This window comes from Elgaria multicarinata, chromosome 14 (genome assembly GCF_023053635.1).
Source record: "Elgaria multicarinata webbii isolate HBS135686 ecotype San Diego chromosome 14, rElgMul1.1.pri, whole genome shotgun sequence".
NCBI classification, from domain to species: Eukaryota; Metazoa; Chordata; class Lepidosauria; order Squamata; family Anguidae; genus Elgaria; species Elgaria multicarinata.
This window is the reverse complement of record NC_086184.1, coordinates 33,549,406-33,564,431: the sequence shown is the minus strand read 5'-3', so window position 1 is coordinate 33,564,431 and position 15,026 is coordinate 33,549,406. Positions and strand designations below refer to the sequence as shown.

General features: G+C 49.4%; 1 protein-coding gene across 3 annotated transcripts in view; it reads right to left on the bottom strand.

Annotated features, from left to right (window-relative positions):
* Positions 1–15,026, bottom strand: part of MTSS2 (MTSS I-BAR domain containing 2) — a 101,796-nt gene that overhangs the window by 80,830 nt on the left and 5,940 nt on the right. The window lies entirely within an intron of this gene.

Here is a 15,026-nt window from a genome sequence, read left to right as displayed (position 1 = left end):
CCTGGAGCTGCGAAAACCCTAGGAGCCCTCCTGCATCTCCACTGACGTGGCAGGGATGTGCTGCCCTTAGAAACATGACGGTGGACCTGCTACCTCTGTGCTCTTGTCCAGGTCACGAGACTCTTTGTGGCTTCTCTTGTCTCAGCCGGGGTGCCCAAAGACCCCAAGGAATGAGGTGAGACAAATGGCTAAGAATCTCCTTTGTGGACTACCAGCCCCCTCCCTATAGCTATTCAAGGCATTTGCCTTGCAGCTGCAACACTCACTGGAGAGGAGGTCTGCGTGTGCCCCTTCTCTCACGGCTCAACAGCATCCATTGCCTCGGAACAGAGAGCCTGTCTGAAGCCCTCTGCTACCGCTGTGCTTTTCTTGAGGGGGCTCTGCCTGCTCCCACTGCCCTGGCGCTCCCACCCGCTCACCAAGGCAGGCCCTGCATGAGCACAGAAACGGGGGCTTGGTCAAAAAGAAAGGGAGGGGCCGGAGCCAGCGTTTTTATTCTGCTCCAAATCTCTAGACCAGCCTTGCCCAACATTCAGGAAAACCCACAAGGAAGGCATGAAGGCAAATTCCCTGAAGCCCCCAGCATCCTGACGGATCATGTTTATGAACGTGGTGGCTGTTTAGTTGCTCATAGGGAACTAGACATTTCGTGCTCAGGGACGCCAGCACCTCTACAAGCACAACCACTTCAGGGGCGCATGGTGCAAACGGAACGTGCTCCGCTCAGCGTAACAGGCGAGCACGACTGCCTTGTACTCTGCAACTAAACCATTTTACCCTTCCAACAATCCTGTCAGATAGAACCCAGGTCTCCCCAGTCCTAGATTGATGGCTTGGTTGCAGAGGCATCTGACTGGACCCCATTGGGAACAGGAGCCAGCCGGGCTGTGCTTACACCCTTGCAGTTCTGGTAACCAACCCCCTGGGAAATCCTCCTCCTCCTCCTGGCGCTGCAAGTTTCCATCTTTACCTGCTTTCAGGTTTTGCTCAATACAACCATTTTATCTTTATGTATTAGACTTCTTCAGAAATTGACTTTTACCTCATCCATTTCATGTCCTCATGAATGCATACCACAGGACAATAACTGGCACTTACTACATCAAGGAATCTCTGAATTCTCAACCCTCACTTGAGGGTGGCTGGGGGGGTGGAGAATGGGGTACAACAAAAGACAGTATTTCCCATGTGACACGACATAAAACCACCCGTGATTACTGGACCACAGTGGACTTCAGCCCTTCTGATCCTCAAGGAACCCTCTCCACATAGACTTCCCCATTGTGTCCATGGGGCAGAATCCCTCCACGCTGCAGAGGATGCTGGACTGTCTGTGGGGGTGCTAGCAAGGCCTGCTACGTACAGTTGCTGCATCATGCTAAGTGCCCACCACCACCACCACCGCTGTACAAATCCTATGGGATGTGGGCAACAGTAGATAAGCCACCTTCCTGGGAAGCGTATCTTCTGGCCACTGTGATGAACTTACCTTTTCCTTTGGCATCACTTGCTAGACAGCAGTAATGTGTGAAACAAGCCAGGGGAAATTTTGGCAGCCTGGGAGAAATATTGTAATTCTCCCTTCCCTCGTCGCCTAGTGCTCCACATGCTGCAGCATCTCACGCCTGGCACCTGTTCCCTTTGACTTCACTTTGTCTCAACAGTTTCCAGTTTGGTGCTGAGAAAGCTGCCACTGGGCCTCTTCCTCGCACCAGTTTCCTCAGCCTGCTATGGATCGAGCCCTACAGCTTCCAAAAGAAGCATCCTGTTCACTCCTCCTGCTCCACATATTCCCACCCAGGGCCATTTCACAATGTGGTACCCAGGACCTTTCGCAGAGTCTGGCCTGTCCATAAACAGAAGACAACTATCCGGGTCATTCCTGCTCAAAGGCTGCGGATATGGTAGCTGTGCAAAATCCAGTAACGCACCAGGAGAGAAGGCAAACAAGGCTCTTTCCCCCAGAGAGATTGCAAAAGAAAGAGAAACTGTTTGGCCAGACTGGTCCTGCACAAGGAATTTCTGGTTCTGGCAAGTGGGAAGTCGGGCTGATTTCCAGTGGATTCCAGCATCTCGCAAGCTGATGGCTCTCAGAGGGTAGACCATCTGGTTCAAAATGCAGCTTAACCTCAAGCAAATAAATCGTAACACAAACATTCCTTAGTCCAAATGCTCAGGAAGATATGAACAATCATAAATCAAAATCACACTGTGGAAGACTCTGCCCCTCCCCCCCCCACCCCGAATGCTGTTCAGATCAAGCCTGTATTGCAAAACCATTTCATGACTACCGCCAGAAAGTGTTTCCCAGGAGACTTCCTCATGTCCTTCGCCCTCATGCGCCTCTGCGGAGACTTCGTAATCTCCCACAGCTGCTGCCACAACCCCCTATTACAATCTTCCCCAACATGGCGCCCTTCAGATGTGTGTCAGACTGCAACACCCATCATTCCCAGCCATGGGCCATGCCAGCTGGGAATGACGGGAGCTTCAATCCAACACATCTGGAGAACACCGAGATGGGGAAGGCTGATTAGCTAGATTTACCAACTCCAGCCAGGCAGCTGGATTTTCTTCCTGCACCTTCAAAGTAGACCATTTAATATGGATCCTTCCGGTTATTCCATCAAATTAGTTAATGTGAAAAACAGCATTTATGCTGTTCAGAAATTGGACAAATTTAACATTACAACTACTGAACTGGTGTGTAAGGTCACTTTTTGGCCCAGCCAGAGAGAACTGCAAATCATGGTTTGTTGTTTGGAGTGCAAGCCACTATGAGCCCCGGCTTGTGCACCCCCCTCCCCTCGATGGCCTCCCAGGCACCAGAGGGGAACTCCAGTTTGCACAACCCAGTTTGCTGCAATGGAACAAATTGCAAACTGCAACTCCCATTACTCCCAGCCTCTGGCCAGGCTGGCTGGGAACGACGGGGTTTTTCACAGGTTCAACAAGCTGCAGTTTGTTCGAGCTGTGACCAGAGCACCTTCTCTCCTGCCTTCACACGTGGAAAGGAAAGAAAGCTGGGAGCTGACACATGGCTCATGCTCCCAGTGCCTGTTTACCCTACCCTGTGCCTGTTTGCTTTCTCTTCCCCTCCTTATTGTTTTATTATGGTTTTATTAGAATGTAAGCCTATGCGGCAGGGTCTTGCTATTTACTGTTTTACTCTGTACAGCACCATGTACATTGATGGTGCTATATAAATAAATAAATAATAATAATAATAATAATAATAATAATAATAATAATAATCATCATCAAACCGTGGTTTGCTGATACATCTGAAATGAGCCAGCAAGGCCATGGTGGACGGGCTTCTTTGGCAACCTGAGAGCCTGTCTTTGTCTCCCCAGTAACAAGCCGAGAGCCCGTATGATGTAGTGGTGAGAGTACTGGACTAGGACCAGGGAGACATGAGTTATAATTTTCATTTGGCCAGGAAGCCTATTAGGTGATTTTGGGCCATTGACTGACTCTCTGCCTAACCTAAAGGGTTGTTAAAAGGATAAAACGGAAAACACCTTGGGTTCCTTGGAGGAAGAAACGTGGGATGTAAATGTGGAAAATAAATAAAATAAAGTACTGCTCAGCCAGCTCCTACCTCGGATTCATGTTGTGGGCTGAGATCCGAGCTGCAAGGGGCAGTGTTAGCAACACCACACCATGTTCTAAGATGGCTGTTGGGGTGCCAGTGCCCTCCCCCCAGGCTCTATCCTGATGCTGGCCTCAGGTGCCCTTTCCCACTTTTTCCAGACCCATTGCTCTGAGGAGCAGCTGCATCTAGTCACGACTTGAAATTCCCCACAATGCCCTCAATGTAGCCTTGGTCCAGAGAACTGTGAGAAATTAATACACCAATGGGACCGAGCCACCTGGCACAGCTGTTGCCACCAGTGGCTGCTGCTGCTGCAAGCACATACGTCTGCTAGGAAAGGGGCTCACCGCCACCCTGCAAGGGGGACTGTCAGGTAGATTCCCACAATCCATATGCTGACAAGTCTGGAGTACTGGGTTTGTAATTGTTCTGCTTCAGGGAAGAACTCTTTCTGCAGAAAAACCGAAACCATTTGTAAATACGTCAGTTCAAGGGAAAGTATACCATGAAATTCTGTCTATTACAGCACTGCCCTTTATCAGTTTGGGGGATAAGCCCTCCTACTGAGCTCTTACAAGCCTAGGGAGCTACCTTGTACAGAGTCGGATCCTCCATCTGTCTGTCCCAGTTTTGCAGCAATGGCTCTCCAGGCCTTCAGGCAGGAGTTTTTGCAGCCCTACCTGGAGATGCCAAAGATTTTTGAACCTGGGACCTTCTACATGCAAGGCAGGGGCTCAACCCTGAGCTACGCCACGCCCCCCCCCCTTAAACCCTGCTAGCAATAAAGCTACATGGACGTAAGTGGGCAGGTTGGTTTGTGCAGAAGATGCCAAGTATGTCAAATCTCAGGCATGTTGCATAGCAGCTGAAGGAGTACATGTAAATGCTGTGTGTGCACAAGGAAAGTGAGTTGGCCCATTTGGAGGCCACATGGCACGTGCTTGATTTCGCCAGATTACTCCGCAAATATTCTGCCGGCTACTCCCATTTTTGCTCTCTCGCTCTCTCTGTGCAACTGATACGGAGCGGATCCCACCACACCTCCAGCCCTCACACGGCCTGCAGTTTTCCAAGGTCTCGTTCAGCATGCCCTGCAAGTGGCCCTGCCTTGTGCTCTGGGGTGCAAGTGGGTGCCGGGGCCTTCAAAGGTACTGCTGTTCTGGCCACTGCAGCGTGGGTTTCTCCACTGGGGATGAGCTCCAGCAGTCAACAGCCTGCCTTTCATTCCTCACTTGCCTTCCTCCCCCGGCTCTCTGCTAGACAGACAAGTTGCCATGTCTGCAGCCAAGCCTGCCTGGAAAGGATTCTTTAAAAATGCCTGTTTCCTACCAAGGGGACAAACAGCTGCGCACAAAGCTCTCCACCCACCAGTTCCTGGACTCAACTAACTGGAAGTGAGAAATGATGCCCTGGGTTTGGCAGGAGGTGGCAGGTAGGGCTGCCCTCTCTCCAGGGAGTGAGAGAAACGGGGAATTCCCGGGCCCTGCCGTGAGCATTCCTGCCAACGTTCCCGCCATTCTATCATCCACCCCTCAATCCCATTTCCCTACAATCAAGGGCTGAAATGATCCAGAATGGAACTGTGCCAATTCTCTTGCCCATCTTGATTTGCAATTAGACTCAAACTGACCAGCTATCAGCCACAGCTCAGCAGCAGGGAACAAGCTGCAGACCCAGATCTTTCCAAGTAGGAGAGGGACAGAGCCCTGCCTGAGACCCTGGAGAGCCACGGCCAGTCAAAGTGGGCAACCATGGGCTGGGTGAACCAAGGGGCTGGCTTGGCTTAAGGCAGCTACTGATGACACCCAGCTAGGAAGGGACTTTCTGCTTTGCATTACATTTCTATCTTTAAAGAGTTTTGTGCAATTCAGTGAAATTTGAAGCTGCTCGATTTAAAAAAAAAATTCTTTACAAGACAGTTTAAAAGAACACGGAAAAACACAAAACTTTCATCTGCTTGCTGAGTAGATCAAAGAGAACCACAATCCTGTTCAACGAAGAGCCACAGATGGGGGCCACTTCAACAAATGCACTGTGGGGTCTGGGGAAGTATTCCCAAGGGCACTGCAACTCTGGGGAAGGGTACCCGTGTGCCAAAATACCCATGCACACACACACACGCACACTCACACTCAAAGGCCAGACCTTTCCTGCTGCATGCATGGAGAGAGAGTATACCATTTGTACTCTCTCTAACACAGCCTTCCCCAGTCTGGGGGCCTCCAGATGCATTGAACTACAATTCCCATCGTTCTCAGCCAGCCTGACATTGAATATAAAATGTAGTGTGAATGAATCTTACTGCTAACAGTTGAAATCCAAAGCTAAAAAAGGAATTCTTTGCTCCTGGATTATGCCAGGCCCACACACTTTAAGCCAATCTCCACAACCTTAAGAGCCAGGAACTTGTTTTTTAAAATAAAGTGACAGCTGATATTTCTGAGTGTTGCTTTTTGCATCTGATAGCATCTCCTGCAACCTAGGAACACACAGAAGCTTTCTCTGATTTTAGGGTGACTTTAGAGGTAAGCCTGGGCAGGAGGAGAGAGAGGGCTCCCAAACCCTTTAATCCAAGATTAAACACATGATGGGTGGCCTGGTTCCCTGAGGCTGAATTCACCAGAGGAAGGAGTAGGTTGATCCTGCCCTTGGCTCAAAATGCACACTTCTACTCTCCCTATGAACTCCTGTTTTAGACCCTTCAGCCACTTTAGGTCTCCCCCAATGCCAGATCCTAAAACCCAACGAGAGTCTGGAGGACCTGGCAGAGACCTATTTTGGAAGGCTGCTTTGTCCAACCCACTAACACAGAGAGAACAGTGAAGCACCTAAAATGCTGCGTTTCCATGTTCAAACTTAGCACCAACTTAAAATGCCACCTCTAGACTAGTACATACACTCATTGGGGAAATTTGTTTGCTGCCCCTCTGTAGGCATTTTGGAGGAGATGCTCAGGGTGAGCCACATGTTTGATGCAAATGCAAGACTAGCTACTGTGCCTGTTTCAAAAGGCACAGCAAGATGGCACTGGGCCAGCTCTCCTTGGCCAGATGCCATCCCAACTGAGTCACAACCCAGCCAGCAAGGTAGGGGTGCCTCCCCACAAGCCCATTGCAGGGATACTGCTCCAGCGGAGCCCAACTGGGTATGGCCATGCTCAGACCTGCCTGACAGTCTAGCCGGCAAGCTGGGTTCCTGTTCTTCTTATATGGCACAGTCCTTTCTTCAGAAGAGCTCCTTGAGGGTGATTCCACCATGTCTCAAGTCGGGGAGGGGAGGTGGGGCAACCCTCCCCACCCCACGCCCGGGCAAAAGAGGCAGGAGGTGGAGAGGCAGCAGCCCTGGCTTGGTCTCTGGCTCGCCACATCACTAGGCTCAGGTTTAGCGGGAAAGTCTCTTTGGTACCTTGCTTCCCTTACAAATGTAAGAGGATCAGGAGTAGCATCAGTCGAGATTCTGAGCACAGAATGACACCATCCCTTTCCTTCCCTCTCCCTGCCAGATTCCTTTCAGGATGAACTTTAGGTGACTGAAACAGTCGGCAGATTCCAAGACCCTCTTCCTGGACTGCTCCAGAAGTGATGCTGGCCTGCCAGAAATGCCAACATCTACATCAGCCTCTCCTAAACGCGACATCCATCATCCTGGTCATGCAGGCTGAGGATGATAGGGGGTGTAGCTGAGCACATCTGGAGAGGGCCAGGTTAGGGAAAGGCTTGTCCACACATGTTAACTCAATGCCGTGGAGCATCTCCTGCCCTGGCACACACGCATGCGCGCACACACAACACTTCCCTGGGCTCAGAGAGGCTCAGGTGGGCATCATTATGAGTAACAGGCTCCCAGCGGGATTTTGTGGCTTACCAGGAGTTCCACCAGGTGCTTTTCGTGTAATCATTCTGCATTCTGGGATGGGACTGGAGAATTTTAAAGTCAGAATTGTGAACAAGAGAACCTGTTACTCTTCCCGGTGTCCACCTGTGGCTCCGTGGCTATTATCTTTGGCCCTTTTGGGGAAAGAGACTTTGCAAAGCCAAATGGCCTGCAAATGCGGAAGAAGGACGCTGACTGACACATTCCAAGCAGCTGAAGAGACGGAGGGCGGGAAGAGATTTTCCATTTCCTCATGGCCTGATGCTTAAATATATCGCTGCAGGGATATTTATAACACCTGTATGAGGGCAGCAAGACAAATAGGAGCTGGATTTCCCTCTCAGACAAAACTTGGGATGACATTATACTAGGCCAACACAATCTATGCAGTTTTACAAAGTTTTACTTAAAACGCGTTGACAGGAGAAGCACTACTGAGCCACAAAGACACAATATACTCTGCGCACGCCAGCAAGATTTGGGTTTTAAAGGGGAGATTCGACACATTCACAGATGTGGGAGCAGCCCATCAGTGGCTGTTCGGAATCTCCAGGTTCACAGCCAAGCTGTCGCTGAGGGCCGGCTGCCAGGGAGCCACGCGGGAGGAGGCTTCCCAAAGGCCTCTTGCTGGCCACTGGACAAGAAGCACCTTGCGTCTGATCCAGCAAGGCTCCGACGAAGTTCTTACAAAGACAGAAACAGGGATGCAAGAGAATTTCATTTCTGCTCTCAAAACTTGTCAAAGCTCCCAACACGAATGTGAGCAAGTGTCCACCCCAAATATTTGCAAATTGTCATGCTCACGTTTGCCTTGTTCCCAAATTCCCAGTTTGACTTGCACAAATTTCCTCAGTCGCCTGAATCAGACCTGCTTTAGCGTCTGGAGGAAAGCTGTGCAAACTTGGGGAGATTTGCACAAGTTTCCCGTTTGTACAGAATGAGCAGTGATCACAATTGGGAGTGGAATCAAGCCTGAGCTGAGCAGCAAGGCAATGTTGAGAGGCTCCTGGCAATCGTGAACATTGCTCTTCCACCCATCCCAAGGCAGAAATGATATTTTACCACAATGGGGTCAATTTAAGCAGCCTTCCGCCCTCCAGATGTGTTGGACTGCAACTCCCATCATTCCCAGCGGGCACCAAGTTGGAGAAGGGGCATTTAAAACCACCCTCATTGTGTTTAATTGAGATATACCTTTTCTCTACATGGCCCACCTCTCCACGCTGTATGCACAGGCACCTGTGGGCAGAGCTACGTTACAATGCGGTATCAGTAGATGGGGCTGCTCAGTGTGGCCCCCTTCCTGCTTGCGTGCTGAGTTCCACCACTTTGCATAACAACTGAAAAGTGCCTGGCTGAAAAGTCCATCATTGCTGTGCCTGGAATGGCAGGCTGTAGCTGATTAGAGTAAGTTGACATCAGAGGCACTTCCAAATCAAAAACTCTTGCCTCCGCTGGGATGTAGACACCGTTGTTATAGCAGATGAGGTGTCCAGAGCACAGTCTTGTCTGGTTTTGTTGGATGAGCTCCACTTGTAGAACTCAAGGATGCTGACAAGGTGCCTGGATAGGTTCAAGCAACCGCTTCCACATAGGTTCCATGCCCGATTGACTTAAAAAACAGGAGGCTGGGGCGGTGGGGGGAACAGTCAGCTAGACCATAGACCATTGCAAGAAGGAGTGGTCCCAGGCCACTTGAAAGAAGCAATAATGAGACCACCCCTGAAGAAAACTTCCCTAGATCTGGAAGATCTTAACAGCAAAGGCTCTTTCCTGGGCAAGGTCTTTGAGCAGGGGGTTGACAACCAGCTCCAGGTGCTCTTGGGCGAGACCAGGAACCTGGACCCTTTTCAGTTGTGGCTCAGGCCAGGCTTGGGGCACAGAAACAGCCTCGGTAACCCTGCATGATGACCTATGTCACGAGAGAGGCTGGGGCAGTGTGACCCTGTAGATTCTGCTTGATCTTTCTGTGATTTTCGATACCATCAACCTTCTGGGCTGATTGTCTGAGTTGGGAGTGGGAGCTACTGCATTGCAGTGGTTTTGCTCCTACTTGTATGGTCAGCTCCAGAAAGTGGTGTTTGGGGTATATCGTTTGGCCCTATGGATTCTCCAGCATTGGGTGCTGCAGGGGTTGATTTCATTCCCCTTGCTATTTAACAGCTACATGAAACCATTGAGTGTGGTCATGTGGAGTTTTGTACCATGTTGCCATCAGTATACTGATGACTTGCAGCTCTGCTTCTCCTTTTCATCTTCATCAGATGAAGCTGTGGATGTGCTGAATTCCTGGCAGCAACCATGGACTGGATGAGGGCGAATACACTGAAGCTCAATCCAGACAAGACTGAAATGCTGTTAAAGGGTGGCTCTGCTGACTGGATGGAGGAGTTCAACCTATTCTGTGACTCCTGAGCATTCCGGCAGGCCTATCCAGTGGAATTTTAGGATGTTTTTAGGATGTTTTAATCACCTACACTATGTTTTAAATCAGCTTTTATGTGTTTTATTTTCGTTGTTGTTCCCTGCCTCGATCCAAGTGGAGAGGCAGGTAAGAAATAAATGATGATGATGATGATGATGATGATGATGATGATGATGGAGGGGGCTTATTCTCCAGACGAAGCAAGTTTGTAGCTTGGGGCTTCTCTTGGAGTCGTCTTTGTTACTGGAGGCTCAGGTGGCCTCGGTGGCATGGAGTGCCTTCTACCAGCTTTGGCCGATGGCCCAGCTATGCCCCTACCTGGACAGGGATAACCTGGCTGCAGTTGTCAGAGTTCTGGTAACCTCCAAGTTAGTTTACTGCAATGCTCTCTATTTGGGGCAGCCCTCAAAGATGGTTTGGAAGCTGCAGCTTGTGCAAAATGTGGCAGCAAGATTGATATCAGAAAGTCTGAGCATATAATGCCAATTCTGGCCACGCCTGCACTGAATGCCTGCATGTGTTCAAGCCCCATTCAAGGGGAAGATTTTGTCTTATAAAGCCTTAGAAGGCATAGGAGCGCAATGCTTGACAGAGCACTTCTTCCAATATGAACCTACCCAGTGGCCACGTGGGTCACATCCGGGCAGCCACCAGGCTGAGAAAGGCTGGACTAGGGCAATAAGATAGCCTGTACAGCTGCAACTGAGACGGATGCCTGCAACAAGAGGCAGGAGCGTAGCCAGGCTATGGGGCTCAGCCCTGAATCTATTTCTCATTCCACAGAGCCCCAAGTGTCCATTGGTGCCAAAGGAAACTTAGTCCTCAGCCAAATTGCCATGTGTGTGGGGGGGGAGGGGGCATTTTCAAGGGAGATTGCTCACCCTTCCCACATCCTGGACCCCCACCCCTGTCTTCCCCTATATGGCAATTGGGGTTAGAAATAACTTTCCCCATTAGTTTTGGATGAACAGCGCCAGGGGTACTAATTTATTGAAGATTTTATTTGAAATGATTTGGATGAGAAAATAACTGGCTGGCTTTGCCTCCTGTGAAATTCAAATTAACGAATAAATAAATAAATCCTAGTAATCCCTTCTAAATTTGCATATGTAGATATAAATTAGCACGTGCAAATTTTATGCAGATTTGTGCCCGATGGGCCTAAACCTCAAATCTTTACATGCCTAGTAACCGCCTAGCAACCAGAGTCCTGTTTAGAATCCTTTCATTGACCACCGATGCAAATAACAGATCTAGGGATGGACGCGTATAGAGACTGGACCTAGGAAAGGGCAGGAGGGAAACAAGACGGTGCCATCTCTGAAAGCTATTGCTATAGCTGGACATGGGGGGAGCGATCCACGGCCTGCCACTGAGGATAGATCAGCCTGCACTAAAACCAACACAGTGCCCATAATTCTGCACCAAGGAATCGTCATTGAATAAATTATGCAAAGTAAGCCATTGCACATAGCTTTCCTGAACGGTACAATTTACTCCAGTTCTACTAATCATATGGCGGGACAAAGCGTGCCGCCCCATTGCCCCAGTTCATAGGAAATCCCTGCCCAGTCCCATCCCAGCCTCCATCCAGCCCCATCACCTCCAGCACAATTACAAGGCAGCCTCCTCAACCAAAAAAGTTGCACCTCCATTGAAGACTCTCTTTCTGTCTTGGCACCAAGACATCCCCACAATGTGGTTCACACAGTGCCCTGTTCCCTAATATCCGTATCCTCTTTAAGACGGACATCTCTTGGCTAACATACCTGCCTGTCAGAATAAACTGGCTGTAACATACAAGAGGACCCAAACACACCCACACATCCCATAAAGAAGACTTTGATCCATAGTCCTAACACACAATGAAGGATCAAGGATTCTGCCAGGACAGAGCCCCCCAAACCAGTAATTTCCTTTGTAAATGTATGGTCAACTGATTTCCAGGACGGAAAGGTTAAGGGTCCCATAAAGGGGAGCAATTTCATCACAACCCAACAGCTCTACTCAAAACAACAAGGACAGAACAAGACAGAGGCAGAGCGAGAGACAGAGGCAGAGGCAGAGCAAGAGACAGAGGCAGAGCGAGAAGCAGAGCGAGAGGCAGAGCGAGAGACAGAGGCAAGCGAGAGACAGAGGCAAGCGGGAGACAGAGGCAGAGGGAGAGACAGAGGGAGAGGCAGAGGCAGAGCGAGAGACAGAGGCAGAGGCAGAGCGAGAGACAGAGGCAGAGGCAGAGCGAGAGACAGAGGCAGAGGCAGAGCGAGAGACAGAGGCAGAGCGAGAAGCAGAGCGAGAGGCAGAGCGAGAGACAGAGGCAAGCGAGAGACAGAGGCAAGCAGGAGACAGAGGCAGAGGGAGAGACAGAGGGAGAGGCAGAGGCAGAGCGAGAGGCAGAGCGAGAGAGAGGCAGAGCAAGAGACAGAAGTAGAGCGAGACAGAGGCAGAGCGTTTTCATGAGTCACAGAAGAGCCACAACGTTTGACTCTGGAAGCCGTTGAACCTGGTAGCTTCCAAGGACTGAAGGGGGACCTTTTCGAATTCTGCACTCTGGGAAGAAGAATTAATAATCCTGGCTTTCTCTTAAATTGTTGACAAGCATTAGTATGATGGAGACAGTTCTAGTCTAGATAATATAAAGGGAATGGTTTGATGAATAAGAGTTATACTCACTACAGTTTATATGTGAATGTATTTTGTTATAAAATCAGTGGTGAAAATGCTTTAAAGAGCAATGAGCAAATTATTAAATTTTGAAAATGAAGGTGGCCTGCAACACAAAAACAATTCCAGAGGGAAAGCTGCATTAACAGAAAATACAAATAGAGTCCTGTGGAACCCCTGGAGATGTGAAGGTAAGATCCAATGGACAAGAATGTCCAAGTGTGCAAGCAGGGGAGGGGTGTCCAGTTGCCAGAACAAAGCTGCCGCGCCATGCAGAGCTTCCCTCCCTCCCTCCCTCCCCTGAGGCAAATTCATAGGGAACAAGGATGGGCAGGTGAAGAGAGGTTATACTGGGTCAGAGCACAAGCCCGCCGGGCTTCTGAGCATTCAAACGGCCACTTGCTTGGCCGTTCTTCACTGTTTTCCATGAACCAACAGCCCTGTGCAAATGACCTGCATCTCCTATGTACAATCAATGCCTGGTTGGAGGGGGGAGGGGAGAATCCATCACCACCAGGACCTGCAAGCACTGCTCACCCACCATGCTCTGCTCACATTTGTGACTTTCCATTTTAGGACGAAGAGGTCACTGCTGGTTAAGCAGCATGGTTTAGCGTGGCGTCTGAACCAGGCCAGAATCTGCAAAAATTCTGGCCATGGAGACCTCTTCATTGTTCCATAATTTAAGGCTTAATATTTGAGCTGAACTTCCCACCCACCTTCCACTTCATATGCAAACTCTAAACAGGGCTGCAATCATTATTTTCGTTAAGTGAATTAATTTAACAGGGGGAGTGTAGTGGAAGAGGAGATCAAGGCAAGGAGGAGAGAGGCCTTGAGTAAATCCAGGGGGTTGCTGTGTGCTTGCCATGTGCTCCTGAGTGCTGAGTCAAGGAGCGTGCCCTCAGTGCTGCTGCTATACCTGAAGGGGTATGGCCTGATTGCTGTCAGCAGTTGAGTGGGCAGGGAGTATCATTCTGTTTCCTGACTCCTAGCTGAGCTGAGCAGAGCAGAGATGAGGAGCTGCCCCAGATGGATTAGAACTTACATAAGGAAGCCAGCTCCCAGAGAGAGAGCGATCAGAGAGAGCAAACAGGAAGTTCAGCAGGGGAGATCCCTAACAAAAACATTTTTTGTTCTTGTAAGACACATTGTTAACCTTCAGCGAGGACAGGACAAAGCACAGACTATTCCAGTACAATCTGAAGGGCAGAATCTAAAAGGGGCTATGGACGGAAAGGATTCTCCAGTGGTGGTGACCTGAAAGGTTTGTGTTCCTGATTGAGATCAACATGGTGTACACCTGCAACAAGTGCAAGCTGGTTGCACTATTGGGAGAAAAAGTGAGTGTACTTGAGCGACGAGTGTCTACCCTCCAAGGAGCAAGAGAAGACGAAGAGTTCCTAGACAGTGCTACTGGAACCACTAGAATTATGTAACCGCTTTCAGCTACTGGAAGATGAGACGAGGACAGTCTGCAGAGGAAGAATTACAGGGGACCACATGCAGCACTGAGCAAGAGGTAGAAGGTCAGTTGAGCAGACGATACCAAGGCCTGCAACAACAAGAAGAGAAGAGTAGTCGTTGTGGGAAGCTCCCTGCTGCGTGGGATTGAAACTCAAGTATGTCGCCAAGACCCATGGGCTCGCCAGGTATGCTGTCTCCCTGGAGGACAGATTAGAGACATGACTGAAGGGCTGCCAAAGCTCATAAAGCCCACTGACACATTCCTTTTCTTCTCATTCATGTGGGGACAAATGATACTGCCAAGTGGAGCTATGAAGAAATCACATCAGACTTTGAAGAGCTGGGAAGGAAACTCAAGAACTTTGGGGCCCAGATAGTTTTCTCATCCATCCTCCCAGTTCTTGGAAGAAGACTACAAAGGGAAAGAAAAATACTCTGGGTGAACGACTGGCTACGAAGGTGGTGCCGACGTGAGAGATTCGGATTCTGGGACCACGCGCTACTCTACTTGGAAGATGGACTGCTGGCGAGGGACAGGTTGCACCCCACAAGGGCTGGGAAGAATATGTTTGGCCACAGCATGAAGAACTTCATCAGGAGGGCTAAAAACTGAATCCTACGGGGGAGGGAGACGTAAACTTGGAGACAACAATGGATGAAGGCTCGTGCACCATAACAGAGAACAGCTCTAACAGCACCCCCAAATAGTCTTCGTAATAGTATAGGAAAGAAGTGAGACTCTAAAGCACATGGTCTTCAATGTCTATATACTTATGCCCAGAGTATTGGAAACAAGCAGAAAGAACTTGAACTCTTAATACATGAAGGCAGATATGACTTGATAGGTACAACTGAAACTTGATGGGATGACTCCCATGACTGGAATACAGCAATTAAAGGGTAGAATTTGTTCAAAAAGAACAGAAGAAATAGAAAGGGAGGCAGAATCGCACTATATGTTAAAAATAATTATTTCTGCACAGAAATACAGGAGGATTA